Genomic DNA, 7,685 nt, shown 5'->3' on the forward strand with positions numbered 1-7,685 from the left:
ATGGCATTGGCGTGGAGCTACGGAAGCTCCACATAGAAGTGACGGAGCACCTCCTCGAGCAACGGCATCGAGGGAAAACCCAAGCCCACCTCGAAGAAGGCCTCAAACACCACGACCTCATGGGCCAGAGGCTTCGGGACCTCCTCACCCAATGGAGGCCGAGCGACAGCTCTGGAGGGAATCTTCCCCTCCCTAACCATCCGGTCAAGCTCCTCTTCACCGATGATAGACACCCCCAGCACGGTGGTTTGCTGGGGGTGACTTTTGCTAGCACGTCGGAGCTTCACCCCTGGTGGCGGCCCCATCAACAATGGGAAAACCGACGCCACCTAAGGGTCCCCCGCCGCGACTACTCCGGTGATCTCACTTGCCGCCCGAGTTCTGGCCCCACCCGGGGTACTCAAACCAGCCATACAAATCACAGGAGGATGCAAAAGGCTCTGGATTACAAGAGAAAGGAAGAGCAGGGATCAAAGGATGACTCGCGCAAAGCAAAAGACGCTGAAGACAAAAGGCAGATGAGAACGAGGAGTTGGCAAAAGGGTCGCTCTGGGCAATCCCTCTCCTTCTAAAAATAAGGAGCAGCTTGCCCCCCTAGGTGGTGGGCACATACTCAATCCTTTCGCCTGCCAGGCCAAAATCATGGGGGAGCGGAACCGACCCCCATGACCCCCCAATAACAAGATGCCACGTGTCCCACGCCCGCCTGATAGGGCAAGATTGTGCCTTTGCCTAGGGCACATTCAATGCCCCCTGTCACTAACGTCATCCAGTGTGTTGTTCTAGTCACCCGGGTCAAACCTTCCAAGATAAGCCAAGCAATACTTGGACCATGAGCCATCAACCACAAGCCAGGGACTGCCAGAGGCCTTGCTCCGAAGGAACTACGGGCCCGACCGCTCCGCTGGTCGCCCTCGTGAGGGGCTACTGCTAGGGGTCGTTGTTAAGGACCCCCGACGGCCCCTTGGCATAACCAGCTTAGCCTCCCGAAGCCCCGGCCTTCCGGAGTCCTACCTCCCGAAGGCTCAGCCTCCCAAAGGCTCAGTCTCCCGAAGCCTCGGCCTCTCGAAGCCTCAGCCTCCCGAAGCCTCGGTCTCCCGAAGCCTCGGCCTCCTGAAGCCCCGGCCTTCCGGAGTCCTGCCTCCTGAAGACTTCACCCCCCGGAGCCATGCGTCCTGAGGCCCCCGTCTCCAGCTGCTCGGGTAGGCTTCCCGGAGGCTACAGGGTGAGTCATCAGGCCTCAGGAAAGATCTGCTAGAAGGGGAGCACCAGTCATACTTTCCCTGCAAGGAGGTGACCGACATTAAATGCCTAGGCTGGTGGAGGCTATCCTGACACCCCTGATAGTGCGATATCGGGCCACAGTTGGCGACCGGCTCGCTCTCTTCAGGGGCATGCATCACGATAATTACTACGGTGGATATTTATCTCTCAGATAGGGTAGAAAATAGTTATCCGGGATAAGGCCCTGTAAATCGGTTAGATCCCAAATATTTGTACATTATGATAACTTGTATGCCAAGCTACGCACGGCCCTATAAATATGAGCCATGGTCGTCTGGGCTAGCGACATGAGCTAGATGGTAGAAAGACACAGAGGTGAAAAAACACAAAGTCACGCTGTGATACTCCCAGTTCGATTTATTTTTTCTACTATCAATACAATTGTGGTGTTCCTTCCTCTTAAACTTCGTCTCCAAGCTTGAGTCTCCTCCTTAGAAGAAACTCTCGCTGTACTTGCTGGGGCAAGATGAACTCTTGCTCCAACAACTGTCTTATTCTTTTTTTATTATGAAGTGCTCTGTGCTAGTATCTACTACTACCTATTAATGTTGCATTTTGTTACCAAAATAAAGTTTTACAAAAATGTTTTAGAGTTGTTATTCTCTCATCAGGTAAGGATTTCAAGCAGCTGATATCTTAAAATATTCAATTTGTTATACCCTTAGTTGGTAGTGGTTCAAATAATGGCAACTAATTAGCTATAATTTCTTAAAATAATGTAAAATTTTTAGCACTGCTATAGTTAAATCATGGCTTTGTTACAAATTTTATACTTGTATATTAGATTCAAAAATTTGCAATGGGCACATCCAACAATGAAATCCTAGCTCCGTCACTGGTGTGTACGCACACTCTCTCTTAGCAATAGTGTACGAGTTCACTCCTGCACGGCTTGTCAAAAGACTTTAGAGTGTGTTTGGTGTTGTATATAATGTGATCATATGAGCATTAATATTGTTCCAAAAGTATCAAAACAAGAGCTTAACAGATCAAAATTACTGCACATGAATTGCGAACATAATAACAGAGATTCTGTGTCAACAATAATGGAGAACATGTGCAATGCATGAACTAAACTGCACTCAAAAGACTTTTGTAAGCTTGCTCTTAGAAATAGAATGACAATTGGTCCCAAGACCTGTATGATCCTGCCCTAATTGTCCTAGCAATTTTTTCATAGATTAGGCAATGTCCTTAAGATCTCAGCTAGCAAATTATAACCAGACCTAACTTCTCAAGTTCTAAAAAGTTATCATGGATAATACTACAGTCCAAACCAAAATACACCAAGTCGGCACAGTGAAGGCAAAACCAGCTGAGACAGAGACGAAAAAGGAACCACCAAATTACTAAAGACAATGATTGCAAAATTGAACTATTGATCCATCTTGTGACAGAAACACAATGCGTATTGAAGTATCACTGCAACACCAATCTAGGAATGGATTAATAGGTATAATCTGGGAACCAAATACCACATGTACCTTGGTATACAAGAATTGAAAAGGCATACATACCGAACAGCTCTAGGAACCAACAGATTCAACCAACAAGAGAAGCTACAAATTATATGCCAGTGTACTCAACGAACATGCCCAATCTTGTACCCTCTAATCATCATTGAGCATATGTGTAGTCCAAAGCATACAAAGAGAGGAAAAGCTTGAATACTCACAGTGATAAATAATCAAATGAGTTAATAAGTGAGGCAAGGCACAGCTTCATAGCCGTTGTCCTAGAAATCTGATCACCCGCTAGTTGTCACCGGTGAGAGGAAGACGGAGATACAACGCCTCAACCGTACCACCACTTGAATACGAGCGAGCCTTGGCGAATACAGCTCTGAGGAGCACCAACATAGCATCTCCACCAATCAATCTCCCAAACAGCGGGGCTCTGACCACCAGAACCGAGTTCAACTCGGCTCAATATCAGATCAACATAGCAACTCAGAGAAAGACCGTGGGGAGGAGATGGGGGAAAAGGGAGAAAATCATATTTCTATCCGCGCCTTGAGAGAAAGAGGTGACCTCCACCATATAGGGGACGACGCCGCCATCCAAACCCCCACGCGCCCGAAGGAAGTGGAGGGTGGTTGCGTTGCCACCTCCCATGCGCCGTCGCTCCTCCCTCCCTGGTTCTCTCAATCTCTTCTCCTCCTCCTTCCTTAGTCGGACCAAAGGCAGGGACATCACCCCACCCACATGGGTCGGGGTTGCCCAAGTAAGTGAGTCGGTCGGCCCAGGTGAGAAAGAGAAAGCCTAAGAAACATTAGAAATTCATATTTTCTCAACAATCCCCACCAAATTTTTAATGCTGGAGTTATCGATTTGATATACAGGATTTGAGTAACAAGTACCTTTCGGGTTTGAACAAGTTACCTAGTTGCGTAAGAATTGACTTACACAAGATGAGAAGGACTAACCTTGATCCTTAACCTTGGTGCAAGAGCCTCCTCATATGCAACACCCTATACGAGGCTGCTTTTGCCTAAGCTCTCGGGTTGGACTTTATGGTCATGTCCATGTACCTTATTTCATGGGTGTCACCTAGGGAAGTACTCGGCTTCTCTTTGATTGTGATCACACAACCACACTCACATAGGTGAATTCTCCTAGACATCCTGTAGGACGATATCTATTGCTATACAACACAGAATTCATTAAGAGCGGATGGCTCACCCTCTCCTACAGAAGAGCAAAGCAGCAAATGGGATTGATTTGCTCTTATATCCACACAACTTGTTTTCCTAGAGCCTAGTTCACGGGATCTCCAATCTCCTAGGATAGGTTACTACTAGTGTGAACCTTATCAGTGGGTAATAACCTCATTACTCATGATGTTGTCTGAATGACTGTTCTAGCCATTCCTTTTGTGAAAGGATCTGCACGATTCCTTTCGGACTGAATATAATCCATAGCGATTATATCTGTTTTCTACTGCATGCCTTAGTGACTTGAGTCGCTATTTTATATGCTTCGAAGTCTTCATATTGTTATTCCTACTCTTCACCTTAACCAGAACGGTTTGGTTATCGCAGTAGGTGAGAACAGCTGAAATTGGTTTATCCAATATCAACAGGTCAAAAAGAAGTTCTCTGATCCATTCTGCCTCTACGACTGTTGAGTCTAGTGCCACTAGCTTAGCCTCTATCATGGAGCAAGTAAGGATGGTCTGTTTAGATGACCCCCAAGATACAGATCCACCTGCTAGAGTGAAAACATATCCACTCATAGCCTTCATATCATCCGAGTCACTGATCTAGTTAGAATCATTGAATCCCTCTATGACTACAGGATGACCAAAATAATGAATCCCTAGGTTCTTTGTCCCCTTCAGATACTCAAGTATCCTCTCTAGTACTATCCAATGATCATCTCATGGGTTGAATGTATAACGACTCAACCTGCATACTGCATACGAGATGTTAGGCCTAGTTGCATTGGCCAAATACATTAGAGAACCTATCAATGTGAATATTTTAACTGGTCTTTTCCATGGCCTATATTTTTCTTCAGCATAGCATTTGGATCATAGGGCATGGCTACAGGTTTACAGCCTGTCATTCCAAAACGTGTAAGCACCTTGTACACATAATGGGATTGACTTAGTGTTATCTCATTCTCGCCCTTTAGCAGGTTGATGTTTAAAATTACATCAGCTTCTCCCAGGTCCTTCATATCGAAGTTCTGAGATAGAAAAGACTTGGTCTGGTTAATCATTTCCAGGTATGTCCCAAACAGCAATATACCATCCATGTATAGACATAGGCTGACACCTCGCCCCCAACAATATTGATAATACATGTACTTATCGGCTTCATTAACACAGAAGACGACCGATGTCAGTGTATCAAACTTTTCATGCCACTGCTTAGGGGCCTATTTGAGACCATACAGGGATTTGATTAACCTGCATACTTTACTCGCTTGTCCTATTACCACGAATCTATCTAGCCATTGCATGTAAATCTCCTCATCCAGCTCTCTATTAAGGAAAGCGGTCTGGACATCCATCTGATGCATAAGGAGATTATGCGAAGCTGCCAGGCTAAGAGCATACGGATAGTGGGCAATCTAGAAATATGAGAATACGTATCAAAGTAGTCCTCACCTTCCTTTTGCGTAAAACCCTTAGCCTCTAATTGGGCCTTGTACTTTTCTATAGTACCATCGGGTCTGCGCTTTCTCTTGAAGATCCATTTGCAGCCGACCAGCTTGCAGCCAACTGGGAGGTCTGCTAACTCCTAGGTTCCATTAGTAATGATTGATTCCATCTCATACGAACTCCTTCCTTCCAGTACTCTGCTTCTGGAGAAGCGTATGCCTCTGAAAGGTTTCGTTGTTTATCATCAATGACATAGGTGACAAAGTCATATCCCAATAATTTTTCAGTTCTTTTCCTCTTGATCCTCCTAAGTTCCAATTCAGGAACTGTGTCACTGACACTCTGAGGAGCAAGTCATCAACTAAAAGATCAGAGATATCAGCCTCTTTCGCTCATATAGGAAAGATGTGCTCAAAGAATGTCACATTTCGAGACTCCATTATTGAGTTGACGGCAATGTCTGAGACTTCATAATGGACAATTAGGAATCTATAAGCGGTACTCTGGTGTGCATACCCTAAGAGGACACAATAGACAGTCTTTGGTCCTCATTTCCTTTTCTTTGATAGGAGAACATGTACTTTTGCTAGATAGCCCCAAGTGCAAAGAAAGGACATATTCGGTTTCCTCCCCTTCCATCCTTCATAAGGGGTTACCTCGTGATTTCGAGGAGCGACTCTATTCAAGACATAGTTAACTGTAAGAATAGACTCACCCTACCATGAGTTAGCTATACCAGAACTTCATAATAGGGCATTAACCAAGTTATAAATTATTCTAACCAAGTCACAAATTATTCGGTTCTTTCTCTCAGCTACTCTATTAGCTTTTGGTGAGTATGGTGGCGTAAATTCATGGATTATGCCACTTTCTTCATAGAACTCGGAGAAATCCCTGAGAATATTGTCTTCCCCAGCTGGTTTTCCACTTCAGCCTTATAGATCTTGAAGTATTCTAATGCTTCATCCTTTGTTCTAAGCAAATAGATGTAGCAGAATCTAGTAGCCTCATCTATAAGAGTAAAGAAGTACATTGCCACCCTTAGTTAATATTCCATTCATCTCACACATATCAGAATGGATCAGCCCAAGTGGCAAGGTTCTTCTCCCCTCGACCGAGTGAAATGGTTTGCGGGACTGCTTTGTTTGCACACACACATCACACGTATGGCTCTTATCATAATTATATGAAGGAAAAGATCCATCTTGCTCAAACACACAATTGCTCCATTATTAACATGACAAAAGCAAGAATACCATATATCAATGTTCTTATTAGAATATGAAGTGTAAAAAATGTTTGCAAAGCTATCAAGAATAGAAATGCGGAACATTCTCCGCAATCATAGCCTTTTCCTAAAAATGACCCACACATGATCAACACTACTATGACTCAAAGACTAATTTTATTCCTTACCGGCACAACATTGATCCATTGAGTAGATTATGGGTCATGGCAGGCATGAACAGCATGTCCTTGAGGACAAGAGTCTTGCCGGAAGTCAGCTTTAGACTCACTTGTCCTAGTTCGCGTACTACTGCCGAGACCCCATTCCCCATCAATATGGATCCACCATCTGCACCTTGTAGGGAACTGAAACACATCTGATCAACACAAATATGCCTTGTAGCACCTGTATCAACCCACCAACTTACTAGTGAACTTGCCATAAAGGTCTCAGGTACATACCCACTTGTGGAGTCACCTTTGTCGGTACCATCGGCCATTGCAACCGCCACATGCACTTGGGCTTTGGCTGCCTTCTGCTGCTCAGGTGTTGGCCCCTTGCCCTTATGATCACGGCATCTATTGGCCTTGTGATCCAATCCACCACAGACATAGCAGACAATCTTGGGCTTCTTCTTTTTCTTCATAGCATTAGCCTTCGGTCTAGAAAAACCAGGCATGGCCTTTTTTTCTTCACATTCTTCCCAGAATGGTTCTTGTGCTCGACAAGGTTAGCTTGAGCGAGCGCCTTCACCCCACCATAGCATGCCTTCGACTTCTCCTCGACATTAACAGTAGCAATGAGCTCATTAAGAGCCAGTCGCTACGCTAACGTAGAGTGACAAGTCACGCCAAGAAGTAGACAGCTTAGCCAGAATGACATTAACCTGAAAATTCTGAGAGAGGACATAGCCGTACTGGTCTAAATCTCGCACGATAAGCTACAACTCATGGATTTGTTCCATGATTGATCTGCATCTTCCATATGAAAGTTTAGGTAGCTTGCCACCATGAAGGACTCATTGCCATTGCCGCTTTCAGCATACTTGTCATTTAGCTCTGTTCAC

At 44.9% G+C, this 7,685-nt stretch overlaps 1 pseudogene; it reads right to left on the bottom strand.

Moving 5' to 3' along the window:
• Positions 1-7,298, bottom strand: part of LOC133930097 (pentatricopeptide repeat-containing protein At1g05670, mitochondrial-like) — a 34,403-nt pseudogene extending 27,105 nt beyond the window's left edge.
• Positions 7,299-7,685: the final 387 nt, after the last annotated feature.

The sequence above is a fragment of the Phragmites australis genome, chromosome 10 (genome assembly GCF_958298935.1).
Source record: "Phragmites australis chromosome 10, lpPhrAust1.1, whole genome shotgun sequence".
In the NCBI taxonomy this organism is placed as follows: Eukaryota; Viridiplantae; Streptophyta; class Magnoliopsida; order Poales; family Poaceae; genus Phragmites; species Phragmites australis.